The 24,568-nt window shown below is 43.5% G+C and overlaps 1 long non-coding RNA gene across 1 annotated transcript; it reads left to right on the forward strand.

Annotated features, from left to right (window-relative positions):
* Nucleotides 1-2,419: 2,419 nt before the first annotated feature.
* Nucleotides 2,420-15,565, forward strand: LOC147825403 (uncharacterized). Its single transcript, XR_015441034.1, has 3 exons — nucleotides 2,420-2,606; nucleotides 7,874-7,918; nucleotides 13,711-15,565. It is a non-coding gene; the product is annotated as an uncharacterized LOC147825403 (long non-coding RNA).
* The last annotated feature ends 9,003 nt before the right edge of the window (nucleotides 15,566-24,568 follow it).

A 24,568-nucleotide genomic window follows, 5' to 3' on the forward strand; every position in this document is an offset into this window, starting at 1 on the left:
ATGAGGTAGTGGGAGGAATATTTAGCTGGAGTCAGGATTCCTGCATGTGAAGACTGGGTCCACTGGGTGACTTTGGCTGAGCCACAGACATGTGTATGTGACACTTTGGAATTTAAAAGTCCTTCACATATATGAGTCCATGTGGGTTTCACAACAGTCCTCTGCATGCAGCAATAGTTCAGCACTTCTCATTTTCCAGGAAAGGAAAGTGAGCTTAAGAGACTTCAGACTCCCAGAGGTACATGGCAGTGTCGAACCTTGAGATAAAGTCTTGTCAACATCAGAGCTTTTTTTCACAAATATTCACTTGATAGCCCAGGCCCCAGGCTCTCTCCCTGCAAACAGAGGCATTGCATAATCTCTACGGTCCTGTGCAACTCTGATATTCTATGGCTCTGTGCATCAAGCCAAGTGCTTAGTGTCTTTAATACAGTGTCTCTGTAGTATCTGAGTTTCCGGTTATATTGACAAACCGTGAGACACAGAACGCTATCAAGGGGAAAAGCAGCACCATCACCCCTGAGGCAGGTGTCAGCGAGGAGACTGGCTTTGGAACCGCAGCCAGGCAGCAGGAAATCTTGTCTTTCCCATGTATTAGCCTTGAGACTTTGGACAGCTTACTAACACCCTCTGAGCCTCTGCTTGACTTCCTGAGTTTTCGACTGGGGGTAATTATTCTGACTTTGCAGGTGCGAAGATCATATGAAATCACTTTTAAGAGGCTGATTGACTTAATAACTGTAGGCAAATAGTAGTGCATATTAAAAGTTAATTCCTTTTTCTCACTCTTGTCTGATAGATGTGAAAATCCAGCCTGCTGTTAACAATGAAGAATTGCTTAACTGCAGGCAGGCTTAATTGAGGCTGGAGCTATCAGAAGGGGACCTAAGATCTCTCATGTACCTGTCCTAAGAGTGTGCCCAGGGCGAAGGACAAGTGTGTGTTATTTGGCTGGAGGTGAGAGTGGAGAGGCACACCAGAAGTTACGCTGCAATGAAAAATCATTTGAGGGACCTGTGTTTTCCTTAGAGTGTGTAAAATACTCATATTGTTCTATAAATGACCATGGTCTCCTGAGCCTGCCCCAGGCCCACACCACTGAACCTTAACATGATGCCCTCGGGTTACAGGACCTGCTAGCTTCTCTCTAACATCTGCTTTCTTAGTTCCTCCACACAAAACACTGGGAGGTAAGAATCCGAGAGCTTCCTGTGCTTTGCTGGGGCTGTTTCCCGATGTTGACAAATATTTTGTTTGCCCATGTTTGTTTACAGAATCCTGGATATTAACTGTCTAAAGGCCAGGTGTGGTGGTACAAGCCTGTGATCCTAGCATTCTAGGAGGCTGAGGCAGGAGAACTGCAAGTTTGAGCTCAGTGGGAACTTAGCAACTTAGCAAAACTATCTCAAAATAAAAAAAAGGGCTGCAAACATAGCTCAGAAAGAAGGCCCTGGGTTTAATCCCCAGTACTGAAACACATATATACATGAACGGTACAAATCATGAAAGGCTTTATGAGTGTTTTGATTATTTCCTCTATTTTTGTCTCAAAAGTATTTAAAGTAGGAGCATTTTTGCTCTTCTAAGACTGAATTTGTTTCTAAGAAGGTCCAGCATAACGTCAGTGTCTCTGTTTGATGTAGTCCTTAAAATGGCAACCTGAGCTTTTCATTTTGGGCCCTTCAGGGACCTGTAATGTGCTGGTTTTCCTGCTTGGGCACAGTCTTCCTTGAAGTCCAATCTGGGAAACCTTCCCAACAGGGACACCCAGGTTCACTAGCCTTCCTGCCATCTTTCCCGAGATATTTACTTCCCAGCATACCAAACATTTCCTTTTTCTTTCTTTTCCTGCCCTTCCTTTCCCTCCCCTGGATCTCTTCCTCTGCCTAGCATTTTCCTGGCTGTCAGAACTTGTCTTTTGTCAGTTGCCTTTCCTCAAGCCTAGAAACACCCCAATACAGTGTCCTTGACAAAACAATGCCTTGTGGTGATGCAACTGCCCAAGGTGTCAAAATAATTAGGTAATTAAAGCAGAGGATGGTCACAGCCTCTTCCCTCTGGAAAGACAAACACACACGTAAAGAGAAAAGCTAAACAAGGAAATCAATTTCACATCTCCTTTGTCTTCCCCTTGCTCCTCGGCTCTGCTCCAAAAGCCCAGTACCTGGGACCCATCGATCCACTCAGAGCACAGGACTCACCTGACCTAGAAGGCGTGACAAGTTCGAACACCAGGGACTAGAACATTTTCAAGGTTTCAACACACCCCTTGTTTTTGTCTTCCTTGTTTGTTTTCACACCAGCTCCACCCTAAGTTCCTGTGGGTACAGTGGCCCCAGATCGGGCTCAATGCCATGGATGGGATGTTGCTCAAAGGGGGATGTGGGTGCTCAGGGCAAAGTATTCTCCCAGGAAACCAAGCTCCCGAGGTCATCTCCCCTTGCCTCTTCTTTCTTCATTTTTAAAATATTCAACATTTATGAAGAATCTGCTATATTTTAGGGATTGTTCTTGGATCACAAGGAGAGGGCTGAAAGAATGTAGAGATCAAGGCTGCTGCAGAAGCCTTGTCTGGCAAGAAAGTGAACCTGTGGACAGATTCTGGAGTGAGTCTGCTGGGGGACTGGGGCTCAAACTGAGGTCTGGAGAAAGTTCTGGAGGTCTCAGAGGAGGGTGGGGTCTAGGAACAAATCAGAAGTGACATTTGAATTGTAAACTATCTCCAGACTGACAGGAAGAAAGAAGGCAGTGTAGGTAGAGGAAGAGCATATTCAAAGGCAGGAAAGATTTAAGATCAAATTGTTTTCTGAGAATGTAGGTTTGAGACTAATTGAGGCAATGCCAGGGGTTGGTGGGAAGGTGGAGACATCAGTGGGTGGTTGGGGCAGAACTGAGGGCATCCGTAATACTATGCCAAGAAATGGGGCTGTCCTAAAGGCACCAGGGTACCCATGAAGATTTCTGAGCAGGGGCGAGATGTGACTGGGTGGCAGCAACTCCTCTGCAACCAACCTCCTGCTGGAAGGCTGTACTCTCCTGTCTTTTCTCATCCACCCTCAGTCTTTTCTTTAGCCATAAATTAAGACAGATTTAACACCAGCATCTTCTGAGGAAGAGCGCCCCCTAGGTGACAGCCTCTGGGAATCCAGAGCCTCTCCACCCACAGTGCAGCCATTTTGGTAGAGGGGTTACAGAAAGAACTCTGGCTTCAGCAGGTCCCAATTTCGAAACTTGTGTCTGCCTGTCATTGTCTGTGTTGTCCTGAGCAACTTTACTTAACTCTTCAGCAGCCTCAGTTTGCCCTTTGTAAAATGGGGTCAAAAGATAATCACAAGTGGTTTTGGGCTTTCTTGGGGAAATCAAGTGCAACACACGGAATCTATTTGTAACACATGGAAGTGCTTCATCAATCGTGTGTGTTACAGGCTTGTCTAACTGGCTTTCTCTAGCCCTGTTACTTAACACATTCATGTGACTCTTGAGCGTGTGGCTCTAAAATGTAGGCAAGAGGGCTCCTTGCTTTGGGTCCCTTGCTTTACCCCTTGAAACTACATACCACTGCATGTCACAAATACAAACCCAAAAACACATAAACCAGAAAAAGAAGATACAGCCACTTCTGACTTTTAGAATCTGATGCTCAGAGATGCTAAGGCCCTAAACGTCTGCTTTTGTAACAGACACCATTCGGCACCTCAGATCTTCAGATAGTTTGTCCTGGAAACAGTAGTCACGTGTGCAAGCTTGAGTGCTCTGAACCTTTAAGGGTTGTGCTTTAAGGGTCTGCTACTTACCGATTTTGGACAGGGATAATGCTTTGGAGAATAAGAAGGATTTGAATAGTTAGCGCATTTAGGGGACAGAAATAAAGCAATTAATTAACCGATTAGATGTTTCCTCTCATATAGCATCAGTGAAAGGCTCTTGATAACAAAGTAGTCCCGAGTGCCCATTTTCTTTTCTCTTTATGTTCTGATTCATGAATCTGAAGGTAGTCATGATTTAGCATGAGTTTCCAAATGTTCCACATGGCACCTGAGGGAAGCTTTACAAAATTAAACAATTTATATTACTCTTAAATTTGCCTATACATGAGTTGAGACATAATCTCTATAACACATGTTGTATATTCCCATTTTCAACTAAGTGGCCATGAAAAACTGGCATTGTTAAATATTTAATTCATTGAAAGAAATAACTATATAAGATTTCATTGAATTTTCAAAAAACAAATTAAAAAATAAGCTTTTCTCAGATAATTTTCATTTAAAGTGTTATCTATTAATCATATCTACAGTTTTCTGTTGAATTTTAATTAATCATTTTAAAATTTAAAATATGTTTATGAAATGTTTTCAATGAAATAAATTGGACACATGTAAATATTGCACTGTCTCACTGGTATAAGAAAATGAAAGTTTACATAGGACCAAAATGTATGATAGATATTGTGAAATAGAAATCGTTCAAAAGAAAAAGGTACTAGGGAGGAGGGGGGAAGGAAGGAAGGAGGGAAAAAGAAAAAAATGAAAAAATAAGGAAAAAATGAAAACAAAGCTTTTGTAAATAAGGAGAGGAAAAGGGGTTGAAGGGAAGGGAAGGGAATGGGGAAAAAGAGGAATCAAGATATACCATGTACAGGTACAACTTCCCTTTGATGAATGTGATCATTATGTCTATGTAAATTTTACCAATACAATTAATGTTTTAATGTGTATATAAAAGGTAAATCTAATTTGCATTTTTTACAGTTACTTTTAATTACATTTTTAATGAAAATCTATTCAAATATTATATACCTCAAGTACAATGACAGTTTGTTTCCCCCTTTAAACCAGTATCATCTGACAGAACTTTCTGCTACCCTGGCAATGTTCTGCATTTGTGCTGTCCAAACTATAACCACCAGGCAAGTGTCTATTGAGCATGTGAAGCTCAGCGAAGGAACAAGACTTTTGCTTAATTTCAATTCACTTAAATTTAAATGTCTACATACATCCAGTGACTATCATATTGAAGAGCACATTTTGGAAGCGCTGAAACCACTATAAGTCTAGATGATGTTAAAGACAGACAGAAAAAAAAAAAACTTGCACCCAAATCGGCCTTTTCTCTCAAAGAAGAAAAAAGGAAAGAAAAGAGAAAGAAAGATAGAAAACCATGGGAGGCCTTTAGGCAAGAAGTTTAGATGAAAAAATAAAGAAGTAGTTGGCATGATTCATTAAAATTGAAATGATACAAATAAACAAAAAAAGAATGGTACACAGAACATCCCAGGTCTGATTAAGTGAACTGAGAAAATAAAGGCCAGAATTGGGAATATAGTTGCTCCTCAACTTGATTGACATAAATTACAACCTGATAAACTCACTGAAAGTTGAAAAGACCATGTTGAAAATGCACTTTAATACTTTTAACCTACTGAGGACCATGGCTTAGCAACACTACACTCTGAGGAGTATCTCTTGGCTGTTCTCATGGTTGGCTGCATGGGAGCCGTGGTTCACATGCTGGCCTGGGAAAAGATCAAAATTCACAGTTCCAAGTAGAGTTTCGACTGGATGAGTATTGCTTTCACAGCACATAGAGGCCAAAAGCTTATGTCAAGCCATCAGAAGTCGGGGATGGTTTGTAGATACCAAACACAGAGCAAATGCTTGAATGTTAATAGGAAGTTTTAAAAGTAATATCATTTACCCAAGCATAATAATGCTTTTTGTAGTGTTAGTGACCAAATTCTTCTCAGGAAGAAAAAGGAAAATTTCTGGATCTAGTAGAAATTATTTGGAATGTGGTATTGAAATATTCCAAACATGTAGAACAAATAAAAAGTAGCAAAATAAAATTTCATTACTCAATTTAACTAGCCTGCTCCAGGGACAAAAGCCACATTGAAAAACGAACAATGATTATGCGTATCATTGAACTATACCAAAGAAGAAAATCAGGATATGAAAATTAATTTCATAGGTTTTACACGTCTTGTAAAAAATTAAAAACTGCATGTTTTAAGTGGAAAACTAAAAACAACCAATTTTCAGTTTTTTTCATTTATTTCAGAGGTTAACAAAAGCTAGCCAATTATGCACTAATGTGACAGATAATCTTCAAGCTGTAAAATCTATTTTCCAGGACTAGCAATCAAACTTGAGCTTTTTAAAAAAATTTGAACAAATTTACTACTAAGAGATGTACTATATTATCTTCATATAATTCTTGTTATAAATATTATAGCTTTTCCCCTAGAAAATGAGGGGGAAAATTAAGAAATGCTACGAGCACTAGTGCTTTAAAAGCTTGGAAAATAGCAATGATGTAATTAATAGATACATATAGTTACTTTCTATGATAGTGGTACTTTATCATATGTGACTCATGATCCCAAAGGTCTCATGTTTGGAGATGGGGACTTGGAAGGGTGTATTCTCATTCCCAGCTTCTCTCTTCTCTCTTCTCTTACTGGCTCCTGCCTGCCATTCAGTAAAAAGCTTTTGTCCACCATGTCATTCTGCCATGTTGTTTCTGCCTTGGAGCTGACCATGGACTGAATCCACTGAAATTGTGAGCTAAAATAAACCTCTCCTCCTTTAAGTTGAGAGTGTCAGGTATTTTGTCCCGGTGACCAGAAAGTGACTACTACAGTGATCCGTAACAGTGCTAGGAAATGAAAAAAAAAATGTGTAAAATATACGGTTCATTTATTAATATAAATGCTACTATAATAACTTTATTAACAATTCCATTTACTATTCTCTCAGGCAAATGGATGCATGAGATAACCTGGTGTTTGGGCCTCCAGGGAAGAGCTACCGTTTGTCTCCAAGAGCTAGAGAAACAGGACTCATATCAGATAGATGTCCAGGTCTTCAAGGATGTGGAAATGTTTGGGGACTTTTATTGATGATTTCCTTCTTGTGATTGACTTTGGTATTTATGGAGAGCACAGATTGATAGTCCTGTGTGAGCTGAAATATATCTGTATTTTCTAATTGCTAAAATGTTTTACAAGACTAACTCATGGAAGTAACATGGAACCCTGGGAGAGATAGATATTGTCCAGGTATCCGGGAAACATTTGAAAAAGAGACCAGAACTTTTTTCCACATGAATCTTTAAAGCATGATCTACCCTGATTAGCAAGCACTTGTGCATTTGGAAGGACATTTAAATCCATATATTCATTATCTTCCCTACTCTTCATGTATAGGCATAATTTTGCATTAGGCATTTTATATATGAGAGATCTAACTTTCAAGGGAAATTATATCTAAATCTATATCTGTACCCATATCTACAGCTGTCTGTCCAATGTGTTTCTGTCTTTCACATATGCAATGTCAAACTTGTTACGAGTGACAGAAACCTAAACTGGACGCATGTTAGAAGTTATGAAAAGAAGCATGTCTAGTGTTGAACCTCTCTGAAATGACTCCTTGGTGAAATACATCTTTTGTTAAGGTGTTATTCTTTTAAGTTTCAGATTAACATAAGTTTTTTTTAAATTATACAAAAACATAATACCATGATTATGGAAATAAAAAGCCACCCACAAGCTTACTATCTTTGCAAATCATCTATTTTCATTCTTTCCTGTCTTTTCCAAAAAAGCATGTTTTTGCCACATGAATCTTTACCATGTCCAACCGTGTTGGACATGCAGTACAATAGGAGTTTGCATTCTGATCTTTAAGTGTCTCACAATGAGTGATACCAAGTTGGTCTTAACAACAACATATTTGAATGATCTCAAAATATTACTTTAGTGGGCATATTATAATTTATATCACCACTCAAAAATCACTGGAAGACAGTTAAATTACCTTCAGTTCATTTCTGTTATCAATAATTCTGCTTTTCTGTCATCTTTTTGCAGAATCTTCAATTATTTTCTTAGAATATATTTCCAACAGCGGAATTGGTGAGTCAAAAAGCTGAAAACTTCGTGAAATTGTTAGAGATGACTTCCTTGAATTAATTTATTTTTAATCACCGTTTTCCTCCCTCAGTTGAGCACACTGTTAGAGGCTCACAGCGTGCTCATTAGCTCAGTGTCCCAGCTCCCTGGTATGTTCCTGTTCAAATCCAGCTAGTTCACAGAGCCCCTTGTCTTTGCCTTTTTCTGATAATGATGCTCTAGTTTGCACTTCTTTACATTAATAAGTTGCAATGGTAACTTTCACCCCACAGCTCAATCACTTCTCAGATCTACTGTCTGTCTTCAAGGAATTCCCCATCTGCAAAGGCATCAGTAAGGCACAGTTTCAGCAGTTGTGAAAGGGGCGTACTGACAGGCCAGGGAGGGGCTGGGCTCCTGGCCATCAGCTTCTTCTGTCTCTTACCAACTAAATCTCTGCCAAGGTACCTTGCGCTCTGCCACCAACCTGTCTCACCAGCTCTTACCAAAGTGCTGGCAGCCATGTGAGTGTGGGCACAGGTGTTTAACTATACACTCGCTCTACCTAGAACCGATGTAGGTCCAAAGATGGATTCATTGGGCACTCGGATGCAGTCCTTTTCCTCAAGAACCCTACAGGCTGAAAAACAAGATATATATGGCTGAGAGATTATGATTCTACTGAGGTCCAAAAGAGAAGGATATATCCTCATGGGCCCTAAGCAGGGACTAGAAGGACAGATTGGAGTCTAAGAGGCACAAAGGCCTTCAAAGACATTTAGTTGGCAGGCCTGGATGTACTCAGCATCAAACTGATGCACAGTACTACATCCCAGGCTCTGGGCTGGGTGCCAGGCTCCCACAGAAGAGTTAAGCAGAATTACAGATCTTTAGAAGATCACACACACTTGAGAAAGCCACTCAGAAGACCATCACTACATGGTGTAATGTGTGTTATCATAGAGGAAATAATAAACCACTATTAATGCAATGCTCAGGTCTGACTGGGAGAGAAACAGGCAAGACACAGAAGTTCCCTTCTCTCTAGACCTGAAAGCATGTTTTATGGAGCTCACACAAACAAATAAGAGAACATAGAGACAGAGTGTAAAGGAGCCATCTTTTCCTTTGCAGATTCTACTGAGTAAATAGTCATAGTATTGCCTTTATATCCCTAAGTGCTCCTGAATGTGGTTCTTAGTGTGGGTTTTTTTTTTCTTTTGGGCGATGAAAACACAGAATCCAGTAAACTTAAGGATGTTTAAAGTGCAGGGAGAGCTGGCCAGGCGTCTAGTGTTCACCTATGCACCAAAGCATTACTGCACAGGCCATTGACTTCATAATTTCTCACAAGAAACTGCGGCAATAGCCAGGGATGACAGAAATGCCAGATGAACCAGGAAGAGAGGGCAGGTCAGAAGCAGCCGCCTCTGCCCCCGAACTGCCATCCCAGAGTCACTGGCTGCCACAGCCGTGGCAGCTTGTGTTTGGAAGTTGCTTTAAGAGATTAAAGGATCTGCATTCCTGGAAGCCTCCTTCCCAGTCCTGCCCCAGGCCCTTGAGTTTATGTCCCAATTCATTCCTTTGTAATGAGGCAAACTCTCAAATCTTAGGAATTACTCTTGGCCAGAATTATAATCTGTTTTAGACTGTCACACAGGTGTGCTGATTGCCCCCACTTTACCAAAGAGGAAACTGAACAATGAACCAAATAAGTCGTCCCCAGTGAACACAGTGACATCTGGCCAAGCTGGGATTTGGACTCAGGCTCTTTGACCCCAGAGCCCATGCCTCTGACTGCTGTGGAATTTTGCCTGCTTCAAGCAGGTGAGCCTGAATCTGCACATCACAAGACAAACCTCATCATCTCAAATCATGAGTCATAGCCAAGGGCTGTCTTAGAACTGGCTTCTCCTGCAGCAAAAAGGAAATTACTGAGGAAGGTGTCTAGGCAGCCCTCTTCCTGCCTAGGCAGCCAGAGGAGACCTGGTTGGGGCAACATGCCTCACATGGTTTTGCTGGGGCTTCAAGAAGGTTGGTGGTTTCCCTGAGCAGGAAAGTAGGGGCAGTGATTTGCGAAGAGAAACAGCCAAGGTTTTTAACAACCTTTTCCAGACTTCACTTCACTGTATTCCTTGTTCAGTGTTTATTCTCCCCTTGAGAAAAATACAATGAAGCTTATCATCCCCCAAATGCAGTGTTGAGCAAACCTCTTCCTGTCCAGCAGCCTCAATCATATTTTCCTAGAGCCTCAATCAGCAATCTCCAAATGTTTCTGCACATCATGTGACCCCATTGGCATAGAAGACTAGACTATCCATCCTTGTAGATTTGTAGCATGTGTGTAGGCACACGTGTGAAATCATGGCAATATATCGTGCACATTATTAAAATAAGTCAAAACTAGAAATGACAAAAGAAGAGATTAATGTGAGATTAAGAATAAAATGTATGCCAATCTGAATGACATTATTCTATTTTTATCTCAAGGCATATTCAACACCTTAGGCAGGGCTCGTTATCAATAATGGTGCGTGCAAACCTGTATTTCAAGCACTTTTCCTGAGAATTTTAAATTTGAGGGGGTGTTACTACTTGTTATATATCTGCTTAGGTTAATACTGGTTATGAGCTCCCAAAATGTAACTAAAGGAAAGCCAGGAGAGGAGAAAAACAAGCTCTCTCATGTTCTAGTTGTTTGCTTGTGTTTACATGTTATTCTAAATGTGCAAGTTCTTTGCAAAAATCTTTTAAAAACACAAGTCCATTGGGGGAGGGTTTATGTGGTTAAATGTTGACAAGAAATCCACAAATCCATGAAGCTACTAGCTAAATGAAAACAGCAAAGTGAACACCCCATACCTCTATCAGGCATGTTATTCTCACCACCCACTCAGAACAACCTTAGTGGGAGATGTGACAAGAAACCACTGATCACAAGGATCCAAGGAGGACTCCATACTCGGTGCATATATGAAATAATAGCAATTATCAAAGTTTTTTGCTTTGACAATTCAGTATGATCTGCACACCCTCCTGGGAGGATACACTCCCCTTTGGAAACCCTGATCTACCAAGGTCAGATTGCTTAGCCTCCCAAGACCAGTGACCTCCTTCTTGATTCATACCTCCAACCGCCTCTGCCCTGTCCTGTGATCATCCACACACGATATTGTACAAACACAATGGGTCAGTGTTCCTCTGAAAACGTTCCTCTCCTGGCCCTTCACTCAGACTCTTCCTTCTGCTTGGAGCAGCCCTCTTTGTTATTGCCACCTTTTGAAATTTCACTCACCCACTGAGGCTCACTTGTGCCCCACCTGCTGTGTGACATAATAGCAATGACTTTTTAATTCATGTTGAACGCTCTGTTATCCCACTGAACCTTCATGACCTCCTAAGAGACAAGGGGGATTGTGAAAATTTAGAAAACAGAGAATTGTCCAAAACCGCACAGTTAACAAATGGAGAAGCCAGAAACCAAAGGTGTGCAGACTGCAAATTCCATACTCTCTCACTGCATGTGTGTTTTGATTAGTTTCACTTCTCTGGATAGGTAAAGCCTTCACTAAGCCCTCTCCTCCCTACGACTGTGCAGATATAACTAGTCACTCCTAGGTTGGGTTAGAATGTAACTTGACGTTTTCCTGGTGGCCTGAGGTGTACACTACAAAGATAAACAAATGTGCGTATGTGTGCATGTGCAATAGATTACCAGGATTTCAAAATAGAAGATGAGAGACTCATTTCCTTGTACTTATAGAAGCATTTAAGAGTTATCATACTCTTTTATCTATGGTGACTGGTTGATAAAGACGCAGAGTGGCATTTATGTAATCTGACACCCTCCAAATTTAAGTGCAAGAAAACGATGGGACTCCATTTCCCTACGGATTAGCACTGAATAATGTTGGATGACCGGGGAGAGGGGTGGGTGGTTTGGAGGCAGGCCATTCTAGTGTTAATCATTATTAATGCAATTTACGGAAGAAACTTTGGCTCATTTCGTATTGCAAATCACATACACGCACACACACAGACACCACAGTATATACATTTTTTTCCATTTTACTGACTCAGAAACAGACTCAGGCTTATAGGTTTGGAGAGACTTGGCCAGCAATCACATAGCTAAGAAGTGAGAGCTCATATCCACACCTAGAGTTTTGGAGTCAGATCCCTTGTTCTTTCCCCTACTCTGCTCTTCAGACAAAAAAAAATGAATGTTATCATGTGAGACATTTGAGCTATCAGAAACTCTTTACCACGAGCATATAGTAAATAGCCCCTCTTTGCTGTTTTGGGAATGTTGTTCTTTACAAATCTGCAGCCTTGAGCATTCTACATGGCAGGGGAGAGACTGGCGGACTTGTAGTCCCTAGAGGACTAAGCAGAAGCCCCGTCCATCTGTGATAAATATCCCTTCCAAGGGCCACAGGTGTGCACAACAGAGCAAGCGTCTTTCTTTTCTGCCTCAGTGCTGAAATTGTCATAGATGCACTGCATTCCATTCTCTGCTCAGGCAGTTAATCCTTCCTTCCTTTTTAGAAAATGCTCTTATTAATGTTTGATTGTGTTTTTTATGGAGATGCAATACACAGCACTCCAGTGATAAGCTACATAGTAAAACAGACAGGCTGGCAGACACCTGCTGGATTCAGAGACGTGAGGATACACAGAGCAGCCTCATTCCTAATTCCCAAGGGCTGGAAAGGGCAAAATCATGCCACCTTTTCTCACCTTTGCTGGACACAGCATCCACACCTGGCCAGACAGCAACCCCACTGTCCCTTGAAAGAAAGGGTGTTTAAGCCACCTTCCATCTACTGGCGCCAATGGTGATAGAAGGCAGCTTTACTTTGGGATGTCTCTTAGAGGACAGAACTAGCGAAGAGCAGTGAAAATTTAAAGCAACCACTTTGCTACTTATCATAGAACAGAGCTTCCTGGCAGAGATGTACAACAAGGAAATGGGCTGTCTTCTGGAATGGAGAGCTTGCTGTCACTAGAACAATTCATGCTGCCTAGAGGGTGGCTTACAGGGCATATGTTAAGAGAATAGATGGCTTGGCATGATAACTGCCACATCATCCCTTTGAGCAAAGGCATTTTGTGTTTCTCCAAATATTCCACAATCGAATGCCTTGGGAGATGAGTTTAGGCAGAGCTCATGTGCTCCATAATACTTGGCCACAGCACAATGGCTGCCGCCTGGTCACAAAGCATTTTATGGACAGCTGCTACCATCCTTATTTCAGTAGTGTGGTGAAAAGAAAATTCAGAGACAGGTGAGGGCCCTCCCACCGTGTGAGCAGTTGGAGAGAGCGGCCCAGTGCCTAAGCCCTCACAGTCCCTACAGGATCTCAACTCAGTGGTTTCCAACCCCATGGAACAACTCTATTCCTCCCAGGAAGCTCCCTGCCCCTTGAATGCCTGAGATTTTTTTCTTCTATGTTATGAAGTCACACAGACTCACCATTTGAACAGTCTGAAAAGTCAGAGTCTACCTCTCTGGCATCCACAGGAAAGCAATGTTTCCCACTGACTCCAACTGAGAACTAGCGAATACAACAAGCCCCATGGAATTCTCAGGCATTCTGTCTGGGCTCAGGGATAAATAGGTCAAAAGTCACAGCCAAGTCTTCTGCCAGCTCATCTCCAGGAAACATGGAGTCAGTGTTGGTGGAGAGAAAGAGCTGAGGTCCAGGAATGGGGAAAATGTAGAATTGTTTGTTGAGGCTGCAAGCATTTGGAGTGAAAGGAAACAATGATGACACAACTAGGCGTAATCTTTTTTTTTTTTTTTTTTTTTTAAGGAAGGAGCTTACATTTCACAGAAGAGAAGTCAGCAGGAGAAAATAATAAGCCAGGCATCAAGAAATTCACATGACTACCACCTTGCTGTTTGACTTTGAGAGAATCTAACCTACTTGAATCTCAGTTTCCCCACAAAGAGGACAATTTGATTGTGGGATTAGATCAGATAATGGATACAACACATCTGTAACTGGAAACATTAGACAAAAGAGGGGGTTTTAAGTTTTTTTAGTGTCCTGAGGCAAAAGAAGGGAGTTCGTATTATCCCTCCCTATTTGCAGGCACAGAAACTCATACTCAGAGTTGTAAAGGGTCATGGGTTGTGTTCTACAATACCTGGAGCAAAAGGAGCCATCTTCTCACCTTGAGAAGACATCATTGCCTGCAGCGTGGTGCTTCCTCTCCTTCTGAGAAAGAGAGCGTGGTGGAACTGCTCTGCATGGTGCCTCAGACCACGAGATTTCCTTCTGCCCAGCTGCACGAGGCACACACATGCGGGCACAGAGTTAGGACGGTGGTCATTTTCACATCGACTTGTGTACCTGGCACCTACCTCTCTTCCTGCCTCCATCCTGCCCTCTGCTATTGTGTTTGCTGCTTTGGGGCAATAGATGCCGTCCCCATGCAGGGAAGGAATATCTGCCCTTTCTCTTGTTCTCTGTCCTTAGAGACTCCCCCAGGCACCATCTATGACATCTGACAGTCCCCAAAGCATTCTAACTTCTGCTTCTCTGATAGCGACAGTGTAGCCTCTGCTGCGAGTTTCCCCAGCCACAGGTTCCCTGCAGCCCCACACTCTCCTCCAGCTCTCCCTCACCATCATCTTCACCGACGACAGGGAAAGTATTTCAAGTGACTCCTCTGTCCGCACAGGTGAGATGGGGAGAGGCAGAGAGAGTTCGTTTGCGGGTCCAGATGATTATTTCCACAGGCCCCTTCACTGCTTCACACGATCTGCTGAGCTTCATGAAAAGGAGGCTATAAAAATCAGAGCGGTGCCATATTGTCTCCAAAAGCAGCCGGAGTGAAAATTAAGTTTGATCGCCTCCTCCCCAAAGTTCAGGGCAGCTCCCGCCTCACATCCACACTGCCTGGTGCAGCAGCCGCCTTGTCAGGCCGAGGGGACCCATGCTGTCTGCACCCCTGTCTCAGCTGCCTTCTTGGCGAGCCTGCCTCTGAGCCTCTACATGTCTCTCTGGGCCTCACTTCACCCAGGCCACTGGACGCACAGCAGTGTGTGCTGGGCCACTGAAAGAGACGCTAACACAGGAGGCACCCAGGACTCTGAGGTCTGCAGTGGCTGTGAAGCCTTAGAGACCAGGGACTGTCCTGAGGGAACTTCAGGAGGAACCAGTCGGAGGAGGAGGGGCCTCAACCTTACTCAGCCAGGTGGACTGGGCTTTAATCAATTTTACATATTGGGCATCTACCCAAGAGTTCATTGGAAGAAACGAAACAAAACAAAACAAAAAACAAACAGCTCACTGCAATTACAAACCAAAAAGGAGACAAGGACAACTGACAGCTTCCATGGATCTAGCCCTGTGGTCTCAAATTTGACTGCGCTTTGTAATATTCTGAAGGGCCAGATAAAGCAGATGGCGGTCGGTAAGTTAGACGCAGCTGACAGTCTGTTTTTCTAATGTGGGACTCTAACTGATGCCCTTCTGGGGACCAACTTTAAACATCACTAATCCAGCTGTGATGCTGGTGCACGCCTGTAATGCCAGCACTGTGGGAAGCTGAGATGGGAGGATCGCAAACTTGGACAACATAGTGAGACCTTGTCTCAGGATATCCAATGAAAAAGGGAAGGGGATATAGCTCAGTGCTAACCTCTAAAATAAAATAATAACTCACTTATCTAGCCCAAGTTTTCTGTTTTGATGGCCAGAACACATGACTTCTCCAAGATTCCTCAGCAATACAGTCCTGCTCTTTGACAGTCCCCACCCCTCCTTCCTGTTCCACCTCATCCCATTTTGTCCAGGGCTTCCCCAATCATACCCTGTTCCTCCTGTGGCAAAAGGTGCCCTGTTCAGAGAAAATGGCTCCAACATGAGCTTCCTGGTGGCTTCACCCACACTAAAAGAGAACATTCCTAACTCCAAGCTTATGCCCGTCAGCCTGTGTCCTCCGCTTAAGAAGTGGCATCCTACCCTCAGGTTTTTCAGGATGCTTCACTTGTTCACACCTTCCTTCCTTACTGAGCTTTCCACGATTTCATGGAAAATCTTTGTTCTTTCATCCAACACATCCTGATCGAGTCCTTCTGGATGCTGGGCTCTCTCCTAGATCTCCAGAAAAACGCAGACACCTCTGAAAGATAAGATCCTCCATACTTTCTGGGACTTGACAGGTGGGCATGGCAAAACTAAGTCTGATCAAGTCACTACACCCTGAAAGGTGGAGCAGAGAGTGCCTTGGAAGATGAGTGAAGGATGAGGAATGAGCAGTGGTTTGTCAGGCTGGCAGGAAAGTGGTAGCAGAGCAGTGTCCTGGGCATGGGCTGGGGAAGGCCTGCTTGGGGGTGCAAGGGATGAATGAGAAGCACTCGCTGAGCATTTGCTGGATGCCAATTGCTTTCAGTCCTTCCTTTACCCTCCCAGTCATCTCTCCAAGAGGTGCCATTATTAAGTCCTTGCTTACAGATGTGGAAACTAAATCTCAGAGAAGTCATAACTTGCCCAAGGCCATGCATCTACTGAAACTCAAGTTTTCTGCCCCCAGAACCCTATCTCTTAACTGTCCTATCATACCATCTTCTTGCCCGTAGCCAGCCGAGGTAGATGGCTAGCACTGTCTGGAGGGCAGAGGAGAATGGGTTACAGGGGCACTGCACAGCCCCGGGGGACGCGTTAGGATGCACTGGGGAAAGACAGGTTGGGGCTTTGCTTGTTGAGGGGCTTGGCTGCCAGGCTGAATCACTGGTAACTAAGCCTGTGAAGAATGTTAAGCAAGAAGAGGACACACAGCACAGCTGTGTTTCAGGAACATCCTGTGACGGTAGTGAGCACTGGGTTGGAGGAGAGCCCCGGTGACCAGGCGACTGCTTCAAAGGCTGCCAAAGAATTTCAGGAGCAAGAAAGCAAGGGCTTGGCCTGGTTTAGGACAGGGTGGCAGGCATGGAATGAGATGGAGGGGTGGCTGCTCTTCTCACCACTGCGAATAACATTTGACCATTGACCACATACTTGACCTATATTCGCTCATTTGATCATCACAGTAGCCTCTACATCAGCTCTCTCTCTCCCTCTCTCCCCCCCCCCTCTCTCTCCCTCTCTCTCTCTCTCCCCCCCCTCCCCTATTCTCTTCCCTCTGTCCCTGTCTGGAACTTTTCCCATTTGGACACCAAGGCCTGAAATTTCTTCCTTGAATACATAGGACACATGAAAGGAGGAAGCTCGGGATCATGGAATCATGAACCATCTCAGGCCAATTTAATCTCCCCACCTGACAGCTGGGGAAGCTGAGGCCTGGAGACAATCAGTCACTTGTTCCTCTAGGAATGGGACCAGACCAGAGACAGAAGGCTCTGGTTGTCCTGCTTCCTGGAGCCAGGCTGGAGGCCTGCAGTTGTGGTGGGTGGCAGATGGCATCTCAGTCACCAGGCTGAGGGCACCTCGGGACTGACCCTGTGGTCAGCCGGGGTTGGCAGCCCTCCGCCCATACTGGCACTGTGGGCACAGAGCACAGAAGCACTGAGTGAAGGGAGCACGTGCAATGGGAGGGCGTGAGTGTGGAGTGTGGGTGACTCATGGCCCTTGTGGTGTGGGTCACAGCTGCCCAGGGGGCATCCCAGCTGCCATCTGCACTTTGTCAGAGAGAGCCACTCTTTTTTTTTTTTTTTGGTACTGGAGATCGAACTCAGATCCTTATGCTTCAAGTCAGGCAGCGGAACCACTGAACTGAATCCCCGGCCCCAGAGAGGCACTCTTAACCCAGCAGCAGCCCATGTGGAGAGCAGAAGAGATGGAGTCCGGCAGTAGAATGGCAGCACGGCACAGAAGCAGTAGTGGCCAGTCATAGGTTAGGGAACCTCTGCTCCAACCCCAGCTCTGCCTTGCTCCTTCCAACTGGGTGACTTTGGGCAGGACGTCATCTCACCTCTCTCACCTTGACACGCCTCACTTTTCGTATGTACTCATGAGTAAAAGAAACTTTACCCTCAGCATTTTAGAAGTGTAGAGAGTGACCAGTGGGCTAATGCACGAAAAGCAACAAGCAAATCAAACAAAAGACCTTTTACAATCTAAAGGGTTCTACGCATATCATTACTCCTATGATTATGAATGCTAATATTAATTAATGTCATTAAATAATCCTCAAAGGGAATGTGGTGGTAAAATCACTTATATCTGCCAAAGGGGTATCTTTGTGCTTTTTGTACTGCTTTTGCAACTGCTCTGTGAGTTTAAAACTAGTTTAAAAGTTTGCTTAAAGTTACATTCCCCCTGATGACTTCCTCTTCCATTCAGAGGGCTTTGCTGGAGGTAGGCATGTGTCAGGTGGCAAGAGAGGAGGCCCTTTGCCATCGCACAGCTTGCATCCTAGCAAGCAGAGACAGATGCTGATCAACATAATGATAGGAAAAGTACCTGTTGTGCTAAGAGGTGTTAAGTCCTCTGGGAAATAAAAAGAAAGCAGCATGAGGGAGCAGAAATCCCAGGCTTTGGGTAGGGACTCAGGGCTTATGTAGAAATAGAATGAAGATGAGATCTGAGCAGATTGGAGGGAGAGAAGAGGGAGTTATCCAAGTAGATATCAGCAAAAGCAGGAGCATATTCGAGGGGCAAAGAGGCCAGTGTGGCTGGAGCAGCATGATTGAGGGGGTGAGGGGCCAGGGAGAATACTAAACAACTGGACTCTGGAAGTCTTAAAGGCAGAACCAATACAATTTCTTTGATCTAAATTCTACCACCAGGCCCTTTCTAGGGCTTAAATTCTTCAACTGCACTAAAATCTCATCATCGTCTCTTCAAACCTGGGTCCAGCTGTGGAGAGAGAGAGCAACACAAATTCTCTCAAGGGTCTTGCTCCTTCAAAGGAATATTGAGCCCACTTAGAAGTTGTGACTGCCCTTCTATGGCCTGAGGTTTCAGGAGTGATGTTTATTCAATCCTATTCTGTGCCAATGTGTAAATATGGCATGCAAGAAAAAAAAAAGCTGTTTTACTCTCAATCAGGAGAACTGGCCAGTTCAGAGGCCAACCCACAGGGAAAATGAGAGGCCAGAAATGTCAATGAAAAGGAGGTCAGAGCAAGAAGCGGGACTCCATAATGGAAAGTCTGGTCCCTTGGAACAGACGCACTCCTTGTCATTGGTCCTGATTGATACATGAATGATCTGTCACATACACAGACACTCATCTGCTACCTGGTCTCCTGGACCAGGAAATTCCCCTGCAAATCACTCTCCACATTGCCAGCAGACACGGATTCCTATGAACAGGAGGGATGCTGTTCTCTGCTCTGGCATTCTTTTAAGCCCTTCCCAGACCCGTCAGTACCTGTGCAGGGCCAAGCTGTATGAAGGATTCTCTGCTTTAGAAACCCAGCCCCTGCTCTCCCAGATCCTCCAACCCCCATCAGTGGTAAAGGACCTTCAGTTGAGGCAGGAGGCTGAATGAAGTTAGGAAGAGTGGTGATCTTTGACCTCAATTCCCACCTCTTCAGTTTCAGGTCCATACAGCCTTCTTTCCTTCCTGCCCTAATTGCTGTGCAGGGTTACCTCGGGCTATTAAACAGCTGCCACCTTCCACCCCAGACCTGGGTGCCATCCAAGGGTAAATCAAAATATTCCTTCCTTCACATCATGCTGGAGGGGTCTTCTGGAAGAAACACGCTCAAGAAATAAGTAGCAGGGGCCGGGGATTTAGCTCAGTGTTACCTCACCTGCCTCAAAAGTGCAAGGTCCTCAGTTTGATCCCCAGTATCCAGGAAAAAAAGAAAGCAGCATCCCCGGGGCCCATCGGGAGGTTTTGTTCTTCCTCCTCTATTGTGTTGTTCTTTGGGACTGGTCACTCTACTGACTCTCCTCCCCTCAGCTACCCATTTTGTGTTTTCTTTTTAAGTCTATGGGTGAGGCTGAGAATTCTAGTCCAGACCTAGGGAAGAACACAAAACATTTCAGCTGAAAAGACCTCAAAAGGTCACTCCTGTTTTTGTTAAGCAATGGAACCCTCCCAAAAAGCCTGATTTGGATCCTCAATACTTTAAGTATACACAGGCAAAGCACCCCTGGTTGAGAGAAGTTAGAAATTCTAGTCTGCTCATCCCCCTACCACTCTCAGTGCTGTACAGGCCAAACCACCAACCCTTTGAGCCCCTAATTTGTTTACACATTTTCAGTTCGCAAATGATGATCCTTGAGGACTCCACTCTTACCACAAGGCACACTGAAGATCAAAAGAAGAGGCTGGATTAGGATTCTGGTTTCCTAATGCTCAGTTCAGGTGGTGTAAAGAGATCAGGCATAGGGCCACCGGGTGCCAATATCTCAGCGCCTGGCCTGTAGAGGGCTGGGAACACAGGTGGCAGTACCAGTCTTTCTTGCCAGCTCACCAGAGGCAAAGGCATGCCTGTCCTCCTACCTCCACTTTCAGAGAAGTTACCTCAGCAGCTGGAAACCCACCATAGTGGGAAATGGGCAAATTTGACAAATCGAGACTTCCTTTGCCATTCCCTTAAGAGCTGATCATGAGACTTGACCAGCCTACCGCTGCCTTGCCAGTATTCGTGGAGTCCACTAGGTCCTGAATTGGAATGTGATCCTTGTTTCTTAGTCGTTAAAGACTTTCAGGGAATAGCTATGGGGAACCATTCAAAGAGATCTTTGGGATGGTCTCATGCAGGGTTCACAGACTCTGATCCCTGAAAAACCAGCTGATAAGGTAAATGGGCCAAGAAGCTAGAGGAGGCCAAGTAGAGAATAATGAAAAATATGATGAAAATTGAGGTGTATTGGTTTCCTATGGCTCTCATAAAGTACTGTAGACTGAGTAGCTTAAGTAACAGCTGTTATTGACACAGAGGCCTGGACTCTAGAAATCCAAATCAAGGTAATGGTAGAGTTGGTTTCTTCTGAAGGCTGTAAAGAAAGGGTCTGCTCCAGGCTTCTCTCTTTGGCATATAGATGACAACTTGGTGTTCATAGGGTGTTGTCCCTCCAGGCATATCTGTCTCGGTCCAAAGTCTCTCCTTTTTAAGGATGCCAGTCATATTGGGTTATGGCCCAGCCTAATGACCTAATTTTAACTTGATTAGCTGTGTATGGACCCTATTTCCAACTAAGACTATATTCTGGACCTTATCTCTAACTACAGTCATATTCAAGAACTTAAGACTTCAGTGAAAGAATTATGAAAGGGCACAGTTTAATCCATGGCATTCAGTCAAGACAAAAGCAAGACTGAGGATCAGATCTGGCTGGCTCACTGCTCTGCTTCAGGTCCAGTCACCAAACTGTCATGTGTGGAAACTAAAACTCTCGGAAGGAAGTAACTCTTCAAAGGTCAGGGTGGAGAAGAACGGAAGCAGACATTCTGACGCCCAGCCAAAGGCCTCCTGTCCACTGCTAACCTGCCCATCTAGCTTAGGGGCTATTTCTCTCATTTGTGGGTTATCTCAACACTCTGGAAGAGGGTATCAGCAGCCAGGAAGCTGGGATGTGTCTGGTGCTCATCTCCAAACTCCCACAAGCTTGCAGCCTGGGTGAGATATACAGAAGAAGTCCAGAGAGACCAGGTTGGGTTGCATCTGATTCAATGACCTGTCCTTAACAGAGGTTGGGGTGCTGCTGGGATCCATGTTTGTTGCTGGTCCCTGAAACTTACGTTGCTTTGAGCCCTTTAAAAAAAAAAAAATCCCTTCTGATTACAGACCAGCAAAGGGGAAATAGGATCAGTTTCAGATATGCAGGATTTTCCCACCCTGGTTGATAGTAACTGAGGCATTTGTTTCAACCTTTGAAACCTACTGACTCTAACATTTGCTATGTAAGTGTTACCATGGACTAACCCTCTCTGACCCTCATACTCTTCTCTGAAAATTGAGAACTAATAATACTTTGCCTGCAGAATAAATCATCTATTTGTTCATTCAGCCAGTGTTGTGGGAACTGCCACATGCTAGGAACTGCCCTGTGCACTGAGCTCAAGACAGTGAATAAAGTGAGATGGTCACTTCCTCATGAACTTCAATAAGGAAGACAGACCACTGCCTGGGCTGGCTCCTGTGATAACACATGATGGGGCTATGCTCACTGCCAGGGAGACGTAGAACAGGAAAGGCTAGGCCAGTGAAGGGGAACCTATGGCACGCGCGTTGCCATGAGCTGTTTGTTTGCCATCACTGGCCTAAGTGGACTTGGGTCCAGGAGGAATCCTCAAGAGGAAGAGTCACCCAGGTGAAGCATGGTGTGGGAGGGATTGAGTGGTATCCAGGAGCAGAAGGGATCCCACAGTGGGTAGAACAGAGCAGTCACATATCCAGAGAGCTAGATGAGAAAGGCCACAAGGTGTACATAGATGTCACATGGTCCCTGGCACACAAAAAAGTGCTCCACAAATGCTGTCTACCTTTTTCTTTTCATAGTAGACCTATGGGTATAATTTTCTCATCTCCAAGACCAAGACATCAACATAAAATTGAAAAAAAAATACACTTTTGTAACACATTTCTAAAATTACTGAAGTCCATGTTCTCATGTATGATATTCTCTATAAGATAGATTTACTCAGTGGAAAGGCATGTATTCCATTTTTCACATACATAGAAGACAATTATCATAAATACATTTATGTGGATACAGTGGTGCCTCGATTCACAATCAAATTCAATGGTTAGGTTCAATGTTGACCTTATGGGGAAATTTGACTCAGTTCTCCTCCAATTCAGATTGTGACTAGAATCGTGGAAAGAATTAAGTTTGTGAACTAAGATACTACTGTGTATAATTGTTCTTCTGTCTGAAGCAGTGGTTCTTCCTTGTCCATACAAGGATCCATACAAAGACTTTACTACTTTCTGACTTCAGATTTTGAATGAACCCAAATGTTCTCATTCATTCTGTAACCTCTAATTATCAGCATACACCTTTCACTCTTCTCATTCCAAGCTTTTCACATCAAAATTCTCTGCTGTACTGGAAACTGTACTGCAGAGGCTTTGTGAAGCACACACACTGTAGGGTACCCACACAGCCACTCACTCTGCTAATAAAAATAAGAAGAGGAACAATAACCATCAATGCATATGTGTTTTTATATTTGTAGATTTTTGTAGTACATGTACCAGCATGAAATATATACCTCTTTTATTCAAAGAAATGTCCTCGATTACACTAATTAATATTACCATCTTGACAGATTCATTGTCTGGTAACTGGATACTAGTGTGAATAGAAATGAAACGAGATAGGAAAACCAAGAAAGAATTTGATAGGCATTTAGTACTTTTTTTAAGATATGCTTGTATGTACTGAGTATTTCCTCATTTCCTTTCCTTTCCTCTCCTTTTCTTTCTTTGCCTTTGCTTTTCTTCCCTTTTCTTCTTTGAAATAAACTAACTCATCAAGTATGGTGGCATACATCAATAGTCCCAGCTACTTGGGAGGCTGATGTAGCAGAATCATTGAGCACCAGAGTTTGAAGCTAGCCTGGGCAACATAACGAGACCCTATCTCAAAACATAAAAATAAAAAAATATATCACAGATAATAACTTGCATTTATTCAGTGACTTGACAACATAATGCACATCCTCCCTTTGCTTCCTTCAGAGTATACTACAAGAAAGAAGATTATCACTTTTATCATCATTTCCATTCTGCAGTAGCATAAACTTGTCTAAGATCATGTAGGGTAAAAGTGAGAGACTGAGTCATCTCTCCAAACGCTGAATCCTAGTTGCCACTGTGTTTCTTTTCCCATTATCTATACCTAGTCAGTCTCCAAGGTCTCTTTCAGCTGTGAAATTTGGTAAAGTTCAGTGAGACCAAAGACTTTGCCAGTTGATTCAGTATTATATCCCCATTGTTTAGTGTATGGCCTGGAAAATCCAAGAAACTTAATCCACAACTCTTTTTTTTTTTCACTGAATTGAAGTCCATGACTTACACACTTTCATACCTCAAGAGTTGACATTTATAGCTAAATGGATACACGTTGAGGTGATACTCTTAGGTGAAATAAATAGGACACACATGTGTAAATACCAAATAGTTCTCTAGTGTGAGAAACTGAGAGTGTAAATAAGGACTAAATGTTATAATAGATAATGTGCAATAGGAAGAAAAGGGGCAAAGAGGAAGGGGAAGTGGGAGGGGTAGGGGAAAGGAAAGAAGGGGATGGAATTAATATGAGAAAATGAAAAAATGGAAACAAAATCTTTGTAAATAGGGAGGGGTGAAGGGGTTGAAGGGAGGCCAGGGGAATGGGGAAAAAATAAGAACCAAGAGAGATTATGTAAAGGTGCAAATTTCCAATGATGAATGTCATTATATCATGTACCTAAAATGTACCAATAAAATTAATTAAAAAAAAAAAGAGTTGACACTAAAGAGACTATTTGTCAAGGCATCCTAGGCTGCTGGTTCTCAAAGAGGTGATGGATGAAACCGGCAGTGAGACCCTCGAAATGTGCCCAGAGCTGCACCCACAGAAGTGCAGAGGTCAGTGTCGCTGCTGACCACCCCACTGCTGGGGTCAGGAGAGGGGTCCCGAGCTGGTGGATATCCCCTGCTGCTACTTTTGCTTTTCCCTTTCCCTAACCACATCTCTAGAGGATGCTGGCGCTCTGAGGGTTTCCTTTAATTTGGTCTGAAAAAATTCACTGGGTTTTTCCAATCTGTTAACAC

This window comes from Heterocephalus glaber, unplaced genomic scaffold (genome assembly GCF_053883595.1).
Source record: "Heterocephalus glaber isolate CG9 unplaced genomic scaffold, H.glaber_assembly_v1.0 deba00001504, whole genome shotgun sequence".
Taxonomy (NCBI): Eukaryota; Metazoa; Chordata; class Mammalia; order Rodentia; family Bathyergidae; genus Heterocephalus; species Heterocephalus glaber.